Genomic DNA, 20,000 nt, shown 5'->3' on the forward strand with positions numbered 1-20,000 from the left:
ATGATCTTACTCTTCTGCACCAGTGCACGAGCCAAGCATACCAGCTGCCTCTCACCAACGCTCAAGTTTGTTCCAGATTCTTTCAGTTTGAATTCGAGCTGTCCTGGGAGATCCTCAACAAGCGTCTTCAACTGCACTTCCTCCAGAGCGGTCCAAAGGTCTTGATCCGAATATTCTGAGAATGGATCTATGTTCCTTTTTAAGGTACCTCCAAAAAGTATTGGATCCTGGGTTATAACAGCCATGGACCTTCTGGCCTCTTGGAGATTAATAGATCCTATATCCACGCCATCGATTAAGACCTAAAACGTAAGCCAAGTAAGGTTTGTTAACAAAGTATCCTCTCGTCCCTATAAACCTAAGCACTTGTTTAATCCCGCGGAATTGAAGACTTACTAGATGTTATACAATAAGCTCAATAACGCACGCATTTTGATTGGCTCTCACTTGTGATCTATTAGAGAACAAGGGCGTAGGTGAAATTTTCATCAATAGCTCAATATATCTATCAAATAGAAAAAAAACTTATTACGCCACTCCGTTGTTTCCTGGTTGAGCCAGTGGCCTCTCGTGCACGCGGGCGCCTTTCTTGGCATTGTTCAGTTCCGCGCTCTTTCTCGCTAGTTCGGTTCTCTTTGAACCATCATACCTAGACAGAGCTTACTCTTTATTGGCGTTATGTAAACATATAAGTCAAATGTCTCCATGTAGCGTCAGTAATAGACAATAGAAGACAACAAAATGTGGTAAGCACATCAGTGACACTAGAGGTGGGCTTTTTTTCTTTCGTCATTTCGACGTCATCTGTGATGAATTACAAAACAGACACACGCAATATGGAATCTATTTGTTAAATAGATGATAGCAGGTTCTACATTTTCAAACGTTGCTATGAAACACTTTGAGAGATATATAACAGAGTTCGAAGGAGACTGTGATCTTTAAAAAGTGTAATTTAGTTGCCTAGTTCTAGTACTAATATATGGAACGAAAACTGATCGGTGTTCTTAGTGCTGGCGGCACAATCAATGTTATTGACATTTTGCCTAGCTTTACAAATTAGGAAACACCAACAATCATGTCAGTGCCCAAAATAGTGTTTAAGGACTTACCTCTCCAGAAGCTGTTTTAAAACCATTAAATATCACTCGTCTTGATCATTAACGTACCTTTCCCAGGGGATCAGGCGTGCGGAACAACGCCGATACCAGGGACGACTTTCCAGCACCTGTGCGACCCACAACTCCCACCTTCTCCTTAGAAGAAACACGAACGTTGACATCCTTTAAGACGCGAGGTCCTCCTTCAAAGTAAACCAGAGAAAGATCTTCTATGGTCAGGCTTCCTTCACTTGGCCAGGACTCTGGAGGACGGTTCTCAGCGCTGTAGCCGGGCTCAGAATTGATTTTAGTATACGACATAACCCGTTCGACTGACGTCATAAAGTTTTCCACCTCTGAAGCTGATCGTACACCATACTGAGTGCTTTCCATTGCTTGCAGAGCGTATGTCAGAGCGAGTCCCGCCAAGGCTAAGAAAAAAACAAAAACAAAACAACAACAACAAAGAACTTCTAGTTAAATGGAATTGTGAAAGAGAAGAGCCTACTGTTACTGAAAGCAATTTGTGAAGAACGAGTTGACAAATAAAGAGGGAGGAAATGTTTGGCTTTTGGCTGTTGTTTCCAGGTTTTCTCAGATTGGTTTCTTCAAGGATTTACCTCAGACCATACCATCCCCCGCAAACTGACCCCAAATGAAGTCTTTGTGAGAGACGAGGGGCTACCAAGCAATCCAGGTAAAATTTGTAACATTCTTAACAAACATTTTGCTTCCGTCGGTCAAAAATTTGGTAGACAGCTGTCTTCTTCATCGCGTCATTTTGCTAATTACTATAAGAATACTTGTCTACACATCTTAAGTCATTCTTTTTTGCCCCTGTGGCTCGAGCTGAGGTTGAAAGCCAAACAGTATCGATTCCTAGTAACAAGACATATGTATTTTATTCTTCTCCAACAATAAAAGTATCAATAGCAGTCCCTTGGCAGAAATCATTTATATCCAGTTGGGTAAATACCCGTTTGCGAAAGTCATGCCTGCTTATCTGATGATGAGACTGATCCAAATAACTATCGATCAATGTCACTACCTAACATTAATAGACTTTTCGAAAATTAGTGTATTTTCGGTTGAAACCGTACCTGAGTAACCACAACATTCTTACTTCCTCTCATTATGGTTTTTCGAGAAGTTTGCGACTCAACATGCAACACTCTATATTGTAAACCCAATCCAGAGTAATATGGACCATAAATTGTTTTCGTGTGGAATTTTTATTGACCTCAAAAAAGCATTTGACACTGTGAACCACGATATTTTGCTGCAGAAGCTACAGCATTATGGCGTAAGAGGAATTATTAGCGATTGGTTTACTTTGTACTTGAATTTTCGTACGCAATCAACACGTTTCCGACAAACAAAACATGCCTTGTGGGATTCCGCAGGGATCCGGTTTAGGACCATTGTTATTCTTATAATTTATACATTCAAATGATATCATTATTTGTTCTGAGTTGCTTCAGTTTTTATTATTTACTGACCATACCAGTTTACTTTACGTGAATAAGGACCTTAAAACTCTTGAATTAAATGTAAATGATGAGCTAATGAAACTTTCAGATTGGCTAACGGCTATTTATCTAAGGCTTAATATTAAGAAGTCAATCTTAAGTTCATTTTTCGCCCTTATCAAAAAGTTTCTTTCATTTCAACCAAAAATAATGATTCTGGATAACAAAAAATGGGATTCACCCAACTGGAATGTGTGGAATACCTAGATATTGTGAAAGATCAAGATTTAAATTGGAAATCACCAATTAACCTTGTCGTTACGGTTGTTAGCAAAGCTGTAGGTATGTTAGCTAGATTACGACGTCTATTGCCTTTGCGAACCCTTACTCAAATGTATCAGTCCTTGATTTATCTATACCTTACTTTTGGCTTAAGCTCTTGGAGACAGGCTAACAAAGCTGATCTAGATAAGTTACTTCTTTTACAGAAGAGGGGTCTCGGAATCCGCTTAATTCATCAATCAACTGACAGTAGGGAACGTGCCATTCCTTTATTTATTCAGCGTAATATTCTACCTATTACTTTCCTTTGTGTTGAAATAATTTCTAAACTAATGTACAATGTGAGAAATAATTTAGCACCCATCAATATTCAAAATCTATTCATAATACCAACTTTATTCTTTCAATGAACAATGAAAGGGAGAGATACCAGAGGTTATCCCTATACGACGTTATCCATCCGGATCGATGTTTTTAATCTAGAGTCGATTTCGATGAGGGAGGAAAACAGGAGTACCCGGAGAAAAACCCTCGGAGTCAGATTGAGATCGACTGAAACTCAGCCCATATACGATCTCGAGGCCAGGGTTGAGCGTGGGTGGCAGAGGTGGAAGGAGCGGTTGATAACCATTAAGCCATCCTGTCTCCCCAATTCAAATCCGTTTCAGATGTGCATTCCTCTAATAACCGGTAAACAGCTGCCGATTTCCAGCTCAACTTGTATGTAAAAACTAACTTCAGAACCCGGCCATGTTTTCAGCGGGGAAAACAGTGGGCAAAGTCTTGCGTTAATGAAAAAGGAATCTTAAATGGCACTTATGAAAAGCAAATGAGCAAATGAAACAAAATTCTTTAGGAAAAATAACTTCATAATATTTCTCTATAAAAGGATTTGTGCCATTTTGGGTTCGGACTAACTTACTTACTTACCAGGATTTTCCGAAGCCAAAATGGCAGCCACTGCAACAATCGTGGCAAACACACCAGATAGCAGATCAAAGCGTACGCTCAACCAACGATTAGCAGACACTGCCATGAAAAAGGCTTGTGTATTTTCGTCCTGATACCTAGAAAGAGAATTACAAATTAAAGAAGGTAGAAAACAAGGCAATGATGGGAAAATCAATATGGCCGTTGAGATTTTGAAAGGAAGGAAGGCCAACCGCTTTGACACATGTGGAGCGCTGTAATCTCGGAAAATGGGTGGGGGAAGGTGTCATAACTTCTTACACTTTGGTCAAGTATATGGAATATCGCAATTACATTGTAGTTAAAACAATTGCCTTTCTCATTTTAAAACGATTTTTTGTATTGCTTTAGATACTATCGCAGTATACGTCTTGTTTATGGCTTTAACGTCTGGCGGTTCTTTTACAGAAGAGAAACTAAATCAGCGATTGACCTCGTTTCCATGACCTTTCCCTTCACTTTAGGGCGGGGAAAGATCTTGAAGTCTCATTCCCAATGCTTCATGTGAGTAACAAACCGAAGCGGACATAAAATGCTAGTAAAAACACAACACAGCTTTTTTAATGGTGACCATGTGCGAAGCGAAATTACACACAAAATGGTCACATGATTCAAAGTCAACGTGATCAACGAATGAAGGCATTACGTTACATCCCCTTTCTTAAAAAAAACAAACGTAGGACAAAAGAAAAAGTTGTCCTAACTAAGTTAATTTCTTTGATCAAAAAAATGACTTTCAGGTTAGAACGAAATGAACAGACCTATTGAGTCTGATCGTCAGCATGTCATGCAGGCCTGCAAACATTTCTCTGGCTACGGTGCGAAGGTGCACGTGATGATGCTGTAAGAGCAGAGGTAGGTAAGTCAGCTTACTTGGTTGTGGAATCTGAGCTGGAGCAACATCAGACTCAACTGTAATGTTCGAAGATAGCGCTGATGCTTCAACTGTAGGAGACTCTCATTGGTCTGCTGGTATGACAAGCAGAACACGACGATTGTGTCTGTAAGTAGTACCTTCTACAATGACATGGCACGAGCGGTAGGGAAGCAAACGCACCACGCTATTAGGAGATCATAGCGTTGTAACCGTAGCAGAGTACGCTAAAGGCGTTTTGGCGCAGTGTGAAGTGGTTTGGAGAAAATTGTCTCCAGGGGCTTGTGGTCACTTTGAACTAGAATATCACGAGCTTGTATGTACTTGTCAAATTTCTCCGCAGCAAATACTATAGCTTAGAGTTCCCTTTCTATTTGAGCGTAGTTACATTCAGTCGCTGATGGTGCTCTTGAACTGTACATAACTGGTAGGCCTTCTTGCAAAAGCACTGCACCTAACCCAGTATCAGACACATCGCACTGGAGGACCACTGGGAGGGGAACGTCATAGTACCGTAGAATTGGAGGAGTGGATAACAGGTTCTCAAAAGCTTTGTCATGCGCAGGCAGCCACTTCCAGTCAGCATCTTTAACTGCCAAGCTGCGTGACAACTCTGTATGGTCTGATAGCTTGGACACAAGCTTGGAAACATAATTAACCATCCCAAGGAAACGTTGCAGCGAGGTAACATCAGTAAGCCTTGGCCTGATTTTCTCAGGACTGGGAGCTAAATCGTCTGCAGTAAGTATGTGACCAAAGAACGGTACCTCTTGCATTCTAAAACGCATCTTGTCTGCTTTGAGTTTCAGAATTTTTTTTTTCACGAGCTCGTTGTCGGAACTGGGTCTATGCAGATTTCAAGGGCTCCTAAGGGTTTGCGGACTACCACCATACTGGAAAAACCAATTTGTGGCTTCAGTGACAGCTACAATGACACAATTTATGACCTCCTCGTCAACCTTTTCCTTCTTGGGGGTGTAGTACTGGTTGCATAGTAGTATTGAGTTCGATTCTGTAAGGCTTTTCGAGTTCCAAGACCAGTAAACACATCTTGAAATTGTTGGGGCACACGTTTCTGAGTAAGTACAGTAGATGATCGACTGAGAAACAAACACGTTCAGGTTGATGGCAGTTTGACAGCACTACCACTGGAGGTGCATTTTATATGAGTCTGTGGAGAACTACTTTCATCAGCAACATCCAAGGCTGATTCAGCAGTACTAACGGGAACCAGGGGCGTCCTCCCTCACAGGCGTCGGCGATTGCGACGGTAACTAGGGCAATTGGGCGTTGAGACGATGTAGGAGATAGAGGTTGTATGATGTGCAGTGATAGTTGGCTGGCTCCCAGCTGTTTCCCATCCGGGTACACACTGTTTCGTGCATTGCGATCGTAGTACATCTTCTGTTTGTCCCTGCGGTCCTTGAGCTTGTGATAGACGTTATGAATCACTTGGGGATTCAAGAAAAATGCCTCTGCAATCACAGGCTGCCCTTACTTTACAAATAATGTTTAAATCTCTCGCAGCCAAACAAAACTGCGAGAAGTTCTCTCTATATCTGAGGATCGTGTTCTTCAGCTTTGGTTAGGGACCTTGAAGCGTATGCAATCGCGTGTCTATCATGGAGGACACATGCTCCTAGGCCTGACTTAGAGGCATCTACTTGCAGTTTCACTGGCTTTGTGGGGTCGTCAGGACAGGCTGACTGGATATAATTTGTTTCAGACAGTCCACTCCTTGAGTATCTTCATGTGACCAGAGCCACACAACATCTTTCTTTAATGCACTTCGCAAGGAAGCGGTAATTTCTGATTGGGAATAAAATGGGAGACGTAATTTATCACACCAAGGAACCTCTGCAGCCCTTCTTTGCCCGGAGGTGAAGGCAACTGTGTGATGGCGCGAACTTTCTTCACATCAGGTTTCAGTCCTGATTAAGACAAGATGTTGCCCATATACTTGACTTCACGGACTTTGTTTTGCAGCTGTGCAGCCTTAAATTTGACATTACCTTCACGAGCTCTTTTCAGAAGCTTTAAGGGGAGTACCACATTGAGCTGGATGACTGTGTTCAGCCTGTCATTCATCCTCCTCGATGAGTGCAATACTCCCTACATGAGAAACTGAAAGTAAAGCTTCAGGAGTTGGACGTGAAACATTTTACCCGTCACGGGCAGCAACAATAATGTCATCAAAGCTGATCTCCACACCACTAATGTCTCCCAACAAGGCTTCATTCTTCTCTTGGAATACGTCTGGCGCTGAACTTATACCAAATGGCATTCGCTTGAAACGATAGCGGCCAAAGGGTGTATTCATTGTACAGAGGCTACGTATCCATGGAAATTTACCACGGCAAATTTACCTTGGGGAAATGTCGGTCACACGCACTAAATGCAGTTTCCCGCGGTAAAAGGGCCATTTACCGCAGTAAACGTGCCCCGTGTAACCGCAACTAATATGTCCCGTTTTTCTAGACGGTGTAAGTTACTTCGTTTCTATGTGATATATACGTAGACCATTGTGCTACATCACAAGTTCTACGGGACCTTTTATGAATCCTGTCACGACGTCTCATAAGTTAAAGAATAGAACTAGGGATCCAAGGATGAGTGTCTTATCCTTTTTTTCTTGACTGGAAAGTGTTACTTCAGTACATTGGCATTTCATTCAGAACCATAAATAGGATAATGATCGATTAGAGTATTATAAAGCACTCCAGTTTTGTAGAACAGTGGAGGGCTGGAAGTCATGCTAACATCGTTAGAGAGGGCGAACTTGATGAAATTCTTCCTGGTTTTGGGATAAGTTGACTTATTTGATTAAGTTCCTTAAATTCAGTAGCTCTCTGGGGTCTGAGATCCATCGAGAAGATTACAATTAGCAGTTAGCGGAGCTCCGGTGGCCTGAAGGGCCATACTCATAGGAAAAAAAACCATTGCTCGTGGTATAGCGGTATACACTCAGGACTGAGAGGGTAAGCACGAAATGCCACTAACGATAGACAAAGGGGAAGGGGGGGGGGGGGGGGGGGTTTAACTGATAACTGACCCTAGAGAATGGTTGACTTCAATTGCCGTCGGTTGTCAGACCCCACATCACGAGAAAACATGATTTTTTTTATTGTAAATAGCTGCAGTCATCGTTGTAAGCTTGTCAGACCGTAAAACTAGTTGTTAGATTCTTTTCAACGTAAACGTTTGAACGAGCCCTTAGACAAGGAGTTCCCTGCTCTGTCTGGAGAATCCTTGTTTTTAGTAAAGTCATGTATTTCGTTACTTATACACTCTTAAATGAATCAAATGGTTAAATGAAGACTAACCTTTTTAGTCTTTCCAAAAATGTCTTGCTCATGTTTGAAGTATGCACTATTTCCAGGCCATTTACTGTTTCCGTGATGTGTGAGTATACAGGGCTGCATTTGATCGCTTCAATTCTCTTCAGATCTCTAGAGGACCTCAGATAATAACGTGCAAAGTAAACAAATATTCCAATTATTGGTAGAAGGGCCAAGAAGAGCCAGTAGTTTGTTGCAACTGGAACGAAAATAGCGCTGACGGAGAAGAGGCAGTATATAAGAGCTTGAAGAAATAACGGTGGCAATACGTCATCCATACAACCAATATCTTTGGAAAACCGATTCAGGATACGCCCAGCTGGGGTCGAATCAAAGAACTTTACAGGTGCCTTGATAGTCGCCACCGTCATTTTACTGTGAAGGTTTTCAGCCGCTTTGAGGAGGAGGTAGTAAAAGAAGAAAGACGACATTGTCATGACAACAAGGGCCACCGCCACTAAACTACCATAAACGACATGGGTGTTCGTCGCAGTCTGTTGGTCATGTGACATCTCAGCTATTCTGGACAACCACCAATTTGGAGCTAAGAGGCAAACTGGAACAGTGTTCATTTTAGTAAAATTGAAGAAACTTTCAATGAAAGAAGAGTCAATGGTGAGAATTTAAATCGCGCAACGCTTCCGGTGGTCATTCATTCAAAGTTTAGATGGAGCTTAGATGGCAATCATGTGGATTTGTGAACGTTCTATCCACTCCGAAATCTGTTGAGGGAGTTGTGTTTTCCACTATCACCCAAAAGATGGTAGGAACCCTTCAAAGTTTCCTCAACTTTTCTACAAGTGGAATATCTTTCCTGCAAACACGACCTAATTACGCGATATCTTTCCTGCAAACACTACCTAATTACGCGATGTTGTTGTTTCAACTCTTGCCTTTCGATGGTTTCATAGTTACTTGTCTAATAGGAATCAAAGGGTGCGCATAAATTCCACTCTTTCTGATGCGCTACCACTAGTCAGCGGTATTCCACAAGGCAGCATAATGGGACCGTTACTATTTACAATATCTGTCAAAGATTTATCAAATGTACCAAGAAACTGCTCTACCGAATGTTATGTTGATGATACAAAGATATATATGTCTTTTAATGTCAAAGATGGTGATGATGCCGTTGCTGCTGTGAATGAAGATCTCCACAATTTTCGTAATTGGTGTTTTCAGAACGGTTCGTTACTGAATCCAGAAAAGACTAAATTAATTGTGTATGGAAGCCGGCAGATGTTAGAAAAGTTACCAGAATTTCACATATTATTATTAGGCAAAGAACTAGTACCTGCTGACTTTGTCAAGGATCTTGGTGTTACATTTGATAATTACTTGACTTTTAATGAACACACGATAAATACAGTGTCATCATATATATCTACACTTGTTCAAATAAGCCGCGTGAAGCATATTTTCAAGAATGAACTGATAACAATAAATTAATGCACTAGTTTTTAGCAAACTATACTATTTCTCTTCTGTGTGGTCAAATACGACTATGTCTAATGTAAACAAATTACAAAAGGTTACAATTTTGCTGCACGTATTGTAAGTGATACACGAAAATATGATCATATTACACCGGTACTTAAGAACCTTAAATGGTTACCTGTTAAAAATTACTTATATTATCGTGATGCAACACTTGCCTTTAAATGTATGACTGGCCTTGCTCCGAACTATTTATGTAATAAGTTTATTTGCAGAGGGGATGTTAGTAAAAGAAACACTAGAAATTCACAATTATTAAACATCCCTCTTTTTAAGACCACTACAGGACAAAGATCATTCTCATATCGTGTTGTTAATATATGGAACAATTAGCCTACTGATATAAGGAAATATCCTTTAAATGAATTTTTAATTAGTTAATACATACTTATACATGTTGCATTTGACTTTATTACAATAGTATATTTTTATATTTTATATACTTAATTTTTAATTGTACATTATCAATGAAAAGCCCCCTTAGGGAGTGTTAATAAAGTATTGTATTGTATTGTACCTTGCTTTCATTAAATCGTGTAGTGTACTTTTATCCTCAATTATTTCTTTATGACAGCAATAACTGTGTTAATACTAATTATCAGAATAAAATCGAAACACACAGTACACCTTTTGCTGAACGCTTTTTTACTTTGAAATATGTTTGCGACATTTGTCCCTTTACTATAAAATTATACCGTACCAAAACCAAAAGAAAAATCAAGTTTCTATTCGCTATGCTAGTGTCTCACGATTATCCAATCCATAAATTCTTTAACACATAATACAGTGTTTTTGTTATAACAACATTTTTATAACAACGTTCAGGCTTAGAATAATCATAATTTTAAGAACATACTAAGTACATACCCAGGCTGAGAATCAGTTATCACTAAACGAAAAATAAATGTAGTCTAACACGACAATTATCTCAAATACATACTTGGGGGCGTTTTTTAAACAATAACAATGTGGTTTCCGTTTTGCATGGTACTCTGCAACTCAGTTTGCAGATGAACTTAGTACACCACACGACTTTAAGAGATAGTGTCACGCTATTTTAGTCAAACTTCAAAACACTGAACAACGTCTTTGCATCAATAAAGATGTTGTTTTGTTGTCAATAACCATTGAAGTTCTTTGTTGTTTGAAGCTTCTCAGTGGGTTGTCAGATGTGTTGTACGTGTGATCTAAAATACTAGTTTAGATTTGTACTCAGTTTTGAGCATGACAGAGCGCCTTAGGAAAATGTCAAGAAGGTTTTCAGTCTCAAATCGCCAAACAAAAAACAAGAACGTTCAGCCTCAGCCTCAGCCCCAAAATTAGACGTTTTTGCAATAAAACGATTTTACGAGTGTTTCATCTTACTGAGTGGTCGTAATATAGTATGTGTCACAAAAATAATTTTCAAGTTATTGAATCAGCCTTACCTTGTGCAAACAATTGGGAAATTACAAGCAGTGTTATCCCGGAAACGGGCAGTCCTTCCTTAAAATAGTTCCAGTACAGTCTAAAGGTCACAGTTCCTATACTCTTGGTTTCCTCGTCTTCTTTTAAATCAACGATTGGTCGTTCCTCAAGATCGGCCACTAACTCCTCACTCATTTTTGAGACTGCTAGGGAATCAGTAGTCCGCAAGACTATTGTATTCCGTATGGGTGGATCAAAACCATGTGCGAGGGCTTCGTTAACATAAACGTTTGGCTCTCCTGCTACAGATGAGACAGAAGGTTCATTCATTGACTTCTTGGCCATACCTTTATCATGAAATTCGTCTTCGTTAACACCAGGACCATTCTCAAAGGGCTCAGACAGTTCCTGGTGAATTATTTCCTTCTTCGGTTGTGGATCAGGTCTAAATGCTTTGTTATCTTCTCCTTTAAACGCCTCACTATCTTTACCCCCTGCTGATCCTTTCGAGCCTGTGACGATCGATACTGAAAAATCTTGCTGAGTATCGATCATCCCTTTATTATCTTGGACTGGTTTAATCAATTTCATATCTGGGGTTTGTTGCTGAGCAATCCCAGGAATATTGCATGCATTGATTGAGGGGATCGATGGCCCTTCACGCTCCTTCTGTATAATCCCATTGTCATTAATCTTCTGTAGTCTGACTTTCTCTGGGAGTCCAGGTCCATCTACACATTGCTCGGGATATCTTGCTACTCCCCCAAACGCTCCCTGGTCGACGTCTAGAATTTCAGCGTACTTCCCTTGGTGAATGATTGAACCGTTCTCCATCACAAGGACGCGATCCACATCTTTCAAATATTGCAACTGGTGTGTGACCAGCAAACGAATATGACCCGATAAGTGACCTAGTATGCAACTCTGAAAAAGTTGTTTTCCTACTTTAGTATCGACTGCACTCAGTGGATCGTCAAGCAGGTAAATATCAGCGTCTGAATACACTGCACGAGCCAAACCCACTCTTGCCTTCTGACCTCCACTAAGGGTAACACCCCGCTGCCCGATTTCCGTGAGGTCGCCATTTGCGAAGTTCGCCAAGTCTTTCGTCAACTCACATATGTGAACAACCTGTTGAAACTTCTCTTCGTTAAAAGCCAATCCAAACAAGACGTTCTCTCGTATTGAGCCAGAAAATACCCAAGGTATTTGAGGAACATAGGCTACCTTTCCGTGGTACGATATTGATCCTTTATGTAGGGGAAGTTCTCCAAGAATAGCTGTTAATAGAGAGGATTTACCACTTCCAACTGCCCCTGTTATTGCAATCAGGTTACCATTGCGTACATTAAGAGTTATGTCACTCAATGTGTTAGTCAAAATTTCTTGGTTCCAAGTACAGGACGCTTTAGAAATTGAGACATAAGGCTCTGTGCTAGTGGCGGATACTCCTGGTGTCACCAGTTCCATTTTCGATGGAGAATCGCCAATACACGTTTGTGCTCCGCTCAAATAGTCATTTCTTTGTCTGTAACTGTCTAACTGGACAGCCATTTTCATTTTCGTTTCATGTTTATAATTCTGTACCGCAAGGTTGCCGTTATCATTTTGATCGTAGGTGTTGTTTTCTCCGATTCCTTCGAACTCCGTTACCTTTTCCATCAGGAATGTCTGTATTCTATTGAGTGCTACCTCACCGTCCGAAGCAACTAGCATGGTGAAAGCCACGTTGTAGCAAAATATGGATCGTAATATTGTAAAGCTTAGAAGAAGTGTGAATATTGCAAATGATGACAAGTGAGTTCCAGTCAATATCAGAGTTGTTACTGAAACCAAGGTGGCAATAGGAAGTGTTGTGAAGAACAGAACAAGTAACATTGATACAATTAAGCCTTTTAAACGAATTATTGCCATCTCCTTCCTGTAAACAGATTAAGGAAAAGAAAAGAAAAATGATTAGAAAAAATATATAAATATAATATACCAGCCTGCTTCCAGCAGAACCCACGCCCTTAAAAGAAGTCCCAACTTTTTTTTTTAATTCTGAACATTGAGTTTATTCATAGATTGTCAAACCAAACACAGAGTTAAAAGCGAAAAAAGGCCATTCAAAAGTTGGACTGTTTGGCTAAAGTTGTACGGTATCGTTTGTGTTAACTGGATTTATAAGTCACTCCTAGGAAAAAACTTGTTTACCAGGCGAGAGTCGAGTCTCCTGAGACCAGGTCCACTCGTAGAAGGGATTTAGGAATTGTCTTATTTGTTTCATGGTTGCTTTAAAACTCTATTTCCTACCGGGATGCGAAAATGATGCGTGCACGCATCATTCTTGTAGGATTCCGTAGAACGCCATTGCAGGATACAAAGCATACGAGAACTTTAAAAGAGCCACCAGTCATATCTTTTCATAGGGAAAAATCCCTAAAAGACATGCTCGTAAGAGTAAAGCTTTAAAGAGGTCAAAGACCTAAAATACGGTACAAAAGTTGTGTAGGGCTGTCAATCCTTGCTACTTTTTACTGTGTATATTCTGACCCCTTTCCATCCGGGTTATTAAAGTGTCCTTAATCCGTCTTGCTCGGACAAGGCAACGGACTTAAATGTACTAATTCCCCACCCCATAGGGAAAAGCAAAGGCCAAAATGTACTAACCCCCACCTCTCTGGGAAGGCAACGCAAAAAAAAAAAATCAAGTAATCCCCCACAGGAAGAAGGAATCACTACATGATGCAAAGCATACGAAAACGTTAACAAAGGTAACCCTGAAATCCCCACAAATTACATCAAAGAAATGCTAAGACTCATAGTCAAAGAGAATTTCCAGTTTAACGGAAAGAACTATCTACAAATTCACGGTACCGCCATGGGTACTAAAATGGCCGTTGCCTTTGCAAATATCTTTATGGCCGATCTTGAGACACAGATTCTAAGCAAAAACGTCATTTAGCCAATGTCGTCAATATATCGCTTCCAAATCATTGGCTCTATGACGTTTTTGCTTAGAATCTGTGTCTCAAGATCGGCCATAAAGATATTTGCAAAGGCAAAGGCCATTTCAGTACCCATGGCGGTACCGCGGATTTGTAGATAGTTCTTTCCGTTAAAGTGGAAAGAATTCTCTTTGAGTATGATTCTTAGCATTTCTTTGATGTAGTGTGTGGGGATTTCTTTCAAACACTGTGGCGCAAATGGCAAGATGTCTCTAGGGATTTCATTCCTTTGCTTCAGCGCTGATTTGCTTTCTATGAATTCGATGTCTGATGGGAGTGTCTCAATCAGCACGGTAAATTTGACGGTTGGCGGATGAACTTATCTATCTCTGCTTTGCTGACATCCTACCGTTTATCATAACAAAATAATAAAAAAATTTAAATATAATCAAAAACATTTGTTTCCTGCTCCGGAAGCATAATAAAAGTTAAAAAGTTTTACAAACTCGGAGCTAAAAGTTAAAAACTTATGAAATATTTCGTCCGTTTTTCAACCGGACTTCATCAGTCAATGATATGAATGTTAAAAAGATGAATTTTAAAAAGGTTTTTAACGCCTCTTGGGGGTTAGAATTGTGTCATAGATGGCTGCTAATTCGTAACCATTCACAACTGTCAATCTCAAGAAATGCGGTACTGTGTACCAGATCCATTGTGAGAAGTGTAACAAGGAGTACGTTGGCGAAACGGCCCGCTCTCTGGAAATCAGAGTGAAAGAACACCAATCAAGAAGTTCATCAGCTATTCACGAGCATTGTCGCCTGGAGGGCCACTCGGTGGACCCAAATAAAACAAAAGTACTATCAACCGAAGTTAACACCTTCAAACGCAGGATAAAAGAAGCTATTCAAATTAAACTTACGAAACCGGCGTTAAACAGAGACAATGGTTACGAATTAGCAGCCATCTATGACACAATTCTAACCCACAAGAGGCGTTAAAAACCTTTTTAAAATTCATCTTTTTAACATTCATATCATTGACTGATGAAGTCCGGTTGAAAAACGGACGAAATATTTCATAAGTTTTTAACTTTTAGCTCCGAGTTTGTAAAACTTTTTAACTTTTAAAAAAATTTAAATTATAGTAACATTGCAAAATTGTGCAAATCGTTCGTTTTAGCCTCAAAATGCAACGTTTTATGAAAACTGCTTTTTTGCAGTGTTTCCGACAGTTTTCCAGCGAAACCGAACATAGACAAGTTCATCACACAAGCAAACTCACACCACCCTACCATCAAGTTTACGGCTGAGATCTCAAACACTGAAGCCACATTTCTAGACAATGTTGTATAAAAAGGCAAACGCTTCCAAAATCAATCCATTCTGGATATAAAAACAGTCTTAAAGCCGAATGAAACTATTCATTTCACTCATTTTTCCTCCAGCCACCCACCAGGCCCTTAAGCACTCTGCGCACTAATTCTTCAAGAACAACTTTTGAAGAGAACATTTACAAATTCAAATCACGTCTCCGTGATCGAGGCTATCCAAAACGTCTGATTGAGACACTCCTATCAGACTTCAAATTCATAGAAAGGGAATCAGCGCTGAAGTAAAGGAATGAAATCCCTAAAGGCATCTTGCCATTTGTGACACAGTATCACCCGGCAGTGTCAAATCTTAAACGTGTTTTACTGAAAAAATTGACACTTCATACAAAAACAGACTTCTCTACGGCACATTTTCAAAGAACCACCACTCATATCTTTTCATAGGGAAAAACCCTTAAAAGAAATGCTCGTTAGAGCAAAGCTTTAAAGAGGTCAAAGACCGAAAATACGGTACAAAAGTTGTGTAGGCCTGTCAATCCTTCCTACGTCCTACTGTGCATATTCTGACCCCTTTCCAACCGGTTATTTAAGTGCCCTTACTCCTTCTTGCTCGGACAAGGCAACGGACATAAATGTACTAACCCCCCACCCCATAGGGAAAAGCAAAGGCCAAAATGTACTAACCCCCACCTCTCTGGGAAAGCAACGCAAAAAAAAAATCAATTAATCCCCCATTAATCCCCCACCCCCTCGGGAAAATGAAACACCCACAAACCCCACCCATGCCCCATGTTTTTCTGGGTGGGCGGGGGCGCTAAGGTTAAAGTGACAGATGCATTATTTACATCCGAAACACAGTCAAACAACTTTTTTTTTTGTTCCCTAGAATTATTAATCTTTTAGTGGGCTGCGGTTGTTCGAAATCTCAAGACAGCTGGCCCACCTTATGCCCAAAAACGACAAGGTGTTTTTGTGGTGGAAACACAACTGCTACTTATTCTGGCTAGTATATTACCTGCGGAGGTGACGGACCATGTCTGTAAAGTTCCACTCCCAAGCATGCATGCATCTTCACCGCTCGTATTCCAGAGATGATTTCATTCATGATTGCGAGCCGTTTGTCTGTATAAGTGGCCGCCTTCATTCTCAGGTTTGCGGCTTTTCTCGCCATTAACATTTGAACGGCGACTAAGACGATGAGAAAAGAAGCGCCAAGGAGGGCTTTCCAGCCATTCAGGTACCACAAGATCAGCAGATTGCTTACAATTTCTAGCGGCGCTAACAACATAATGCCAACACAGTTTAAAGACTTCTCGATCTTTTGTGCGTCATTCGAGACTAGGTTTATAGTGTTCCCAGACAACGTGGACTCCAGGCTACAACGACTTAGTGACAGAAGCTGTGAGAAAGAAAAAATGTACTTGGTATATTTTGTGGGAAGGAGAAGAACCCAATTGCCTGAAGAGCTAATTTTGAATTAGCCGGATTCTCAGACGGTCGGGGTCGTTCTTGTCATGCACTCTTCTCCCTTTCCCGTCTGATGGACTTTATTCAAGATCATGTTCCTGACATCATGGTTCTACTGTTTTTTTACACCAATCCAATCGAGTTTACCATTTTCTTTAAAGTCAGGAATTTAAGGAAGGTAAAATGTTTGTAATTAAAATGGCGGAAAACCTAAGAGGATTTCAGGGTGCTGTTGAGAAAGTTTGCCAAATCTTTGGTGTGGAGAAACTTTTTCCCGAACAGATGAATGCTCTTAAAGCTTTTATTTCAAGAGAGGTTGTTGTTTTAAACTTGTCAACGGGGTTCGGAAAGTCGTTGGTGTTTCAGATGGCTCCCTTGGTACACGCCAAACTTTCCAAGTTCAATCACGGATTTACATCCAATCCAATATATATTGTCATTTCACGACTCGTAAGCCTAACGGAAGACCAGGCGAATTTTCTTCGGAATCTGAGCATCAGAGCTAGGTCTATAGGAGACGATAAGTTTGTAAATATCGTGTATTCTTCGCCGGAGTCTTTACTCGGAAATGGTTACTGGCGAAATATGTTGCCATCGGACGAAATTTGATAGGAATAGTTGTGGATGAAGACTATTGTATCAGCACAGGTAACCCAGGCTAACTGTGTGTGCCACATAGGTAAATATACAGAACATATGAGGCGAAGTTTAGGTCTGAAAATTTGCAAGAAAATGGAGATAAAAATCGATGAAACGTACCATGTGGTGAGGTGTTTTTGTGTTTAATACGTTCACGAAGTTTCGGGGAAAATGGTCCCCGATCACCTTCCTTCATAGTATAGTGACAAGGTAGGAGACGGAAGCCAGCGTCGGGACTCCGATCGACCCAAAACAAGCACGTTTTTCTTCGCGAAAATCGAATCCAGTCGCTAAATAAACAGGCCAGGCTCGTGGAAAATGAATTTCTCTAAACCATAAATCCACTGAAGCATCTCCAAGTAGCAACGCGAAGCCACCAGACTACGTAAAACTTGTAAGTTAACCTGCTAAAATGGCGGCCAGAAACCGTTGTCCTCGCAAAGTGTCCAATTCAAAATGGCGCTGAACTCGGGACGCTTGGTGATGAGTATATTAAGTCCCCCTAGAGGAAGGGGAGTCCCAGATTTCTCAGTGAGTTTTGTTTAGCAATTTGGGACTCCCCTCCCTCCAGAACTTATTATACTCGTCACCAGGCGTCCCGAGTTCAGTGCCATTTTGAATTGGACACTTTGCGAGGACAACGGTTTCTGGCCGCCATTTTAACAGGTTAACTTACAAGTTCTACGGAGTCTGGTGGCTTCGCGTTGCTACCTGGAGATGCTTCAGAGGATTTATGGTTTAGAGAAATTCATGTTCCACGAGCCTGGCGTGCTTATTTAGCGACTGGATTCGATTTTCGCGAAAAAAATTGTGCTTTTTTTGGGTCGATCGGAGTCCCGACGCTGGCTTCCGTCCCTTACCTTGTCACTATACTATGAAGGAAGGTGAACGGGGACCATTTTTCCCGAAACTTCGTGTACGTATTAAAGACAACAACAACTCACCACATGGTAAGTTTCATTGATTTTTATTTCCATTTTATTGCAAACTTCCAGATCTAAACTTCGCTTCATATGTTCTCTATATTTACCTATGTGTCACACACAGTGAGCCTGGGTTACCTGTGGTATCAGCCATTGTCCACCAGTCCACCAGAGGAGAAAGGGAGAAGAGTGCGTGACACAAGCGATCTGGACCGTCTGAGAATCAGGCTAATTTTGAGTCGCTTTCTCCCTAATCTGATTGTCGAACAGCAATGAAAAAAAAGCTAAAGAGCGTTAGACTCTCTCTCGTCGCACCTGAATTTTATTTGGACATGTATGAACCTGCTGAGTTACTACAGGCTGTTAGAAATAGTTTATCCAATGGGTTTAATTATTTGCCGCTTCCGTTAAGTTTAGAATCGATTTAAAAAGCGAATATTCTAAACAGTGCGCTACAATGTAGGTTGTCTAATACGATGCCTTTGCTCAAGTGTCCAGACTAGATGACTCTAGGTAACCTCATCTATGCCTCGTCCTTTATATTTTTGTAATTTATATATACATGTATATTTTTTTGACGCATATATCTCAAAAACGAACTCGTCAACCCCATATCTTATTGTTGGAGAGTGATTAGCACGCTAGGAAAAAAGTTTCTGCAAAGTTAAAAAAAATTCTCTGGAGCAGATCCATAGCCACCTTCACAATTGAAAAATTTAACGTTGCTCTGAATCCCCTCCAGAGATTTATTTTAAACTTTGCAGAGAGTTTCGTCTTGAATCACTTTTTAATAATAATAAATGGGGGTCACCGAGTTCGTTTTTGCGATACAAGCACTTAAACACAAAATGTAGGGTGTTTCTAGATGGTTCATTTGTTGGCATGGTAATTTTTGCGTCACATTAATATGTACTTCTTGTTAAGCAATTATTGGCGTTTCCTATGGTACCATATCATTGCCATTAAGTGAAACGGTGTTGTAGAATATAATTAATCTTTCTAATAACACATGCCCTCCAAATTGTTGAAACCGTTTTGACCCGCCTTAAGTATAAAATCAAGCCCAATTCATATAATGACGAAGCTCACCTTCTTATGTACAAGTCCGATTAACGCCACCTTCATTTTTAATCCCCAGAGTTCAGTGAGGTAGTCATAGTGATAACCCGTTAAAGCTTTCATTACACTTGTCGCTCCCAAAAGTGCCACGTACATGAACGCAAACTTCAAGTCCTGATTTGGTCCATCGTTCAAGGTTTTTAGCAGCAGCCAAAGGCAGAGAGGTTGTAAGGCACTACTTAACGACTCTAGGATTTTCAAAATTATCATCACAAGACCTGATTTCCAGGGAATAAGGCTGGTCATTGCTTTCCATAAGCGTGGTTTCCTTTTCCCGGATTGGCATCTTTTTAATTCTTCGAGCCAGTACTTCTCAGCGTCCTCCACGAGAACCTCAGCTTTACAATCTTCGAGAAGAGGAAACAAATCGTTGTCGGTCAGTGGTCGTTTGTTGCCTAATTTCAACACGTCATTCATCCACCAGAAGAAGATGACTGACAGCCAGTTTGCAGCATCTCTTGGATTTTGCTTCTCGGTAGGCTGTGGCATGTTTCAAAGAATGGTTTACCACTTTTTCCGTCGCAGAGATCCTAGAAGGTTAAAGGTAGTTACGAAATGATATAGAGAGCATGCGCGCCTAGCAGGCAGCACGTGCATTCGACTGCTCTTGAAATTGATTTTTAACTTAAGAAATTTTTTTTGACTAAATCTAT

General features: G+C 40.5%; 1 pseudogene; it reads right to left on the reverse strand.

Moving 5' to 3' along the window:
• The window catches only part of LOC138051685 (ATP-binding cassette sub-family C member 4-like), a 20,281-nt pseudogene extending 445 nt beyond the window's left edge, over nucleotides 1–19,836 (reverse strand).
• Nucleotides 19,837–20,000: the final 164 nt, after the last annotated feature.

Source organism: Montipora capricornis, chromosome 6 (assembly GCF_036669925.1).
Source record: "Montipora capricornis isolate CH-2021 chromosome 6, ASM3666992v2, whole genome shotgun sequence".
Taxonomy (NCBI): domain Eukaryota; kingdom Metazoa; phylum Cnidaria; class Anthozoa; order Scleractinia; family Acroporidae; genus Montipora; species Montipora capricornis.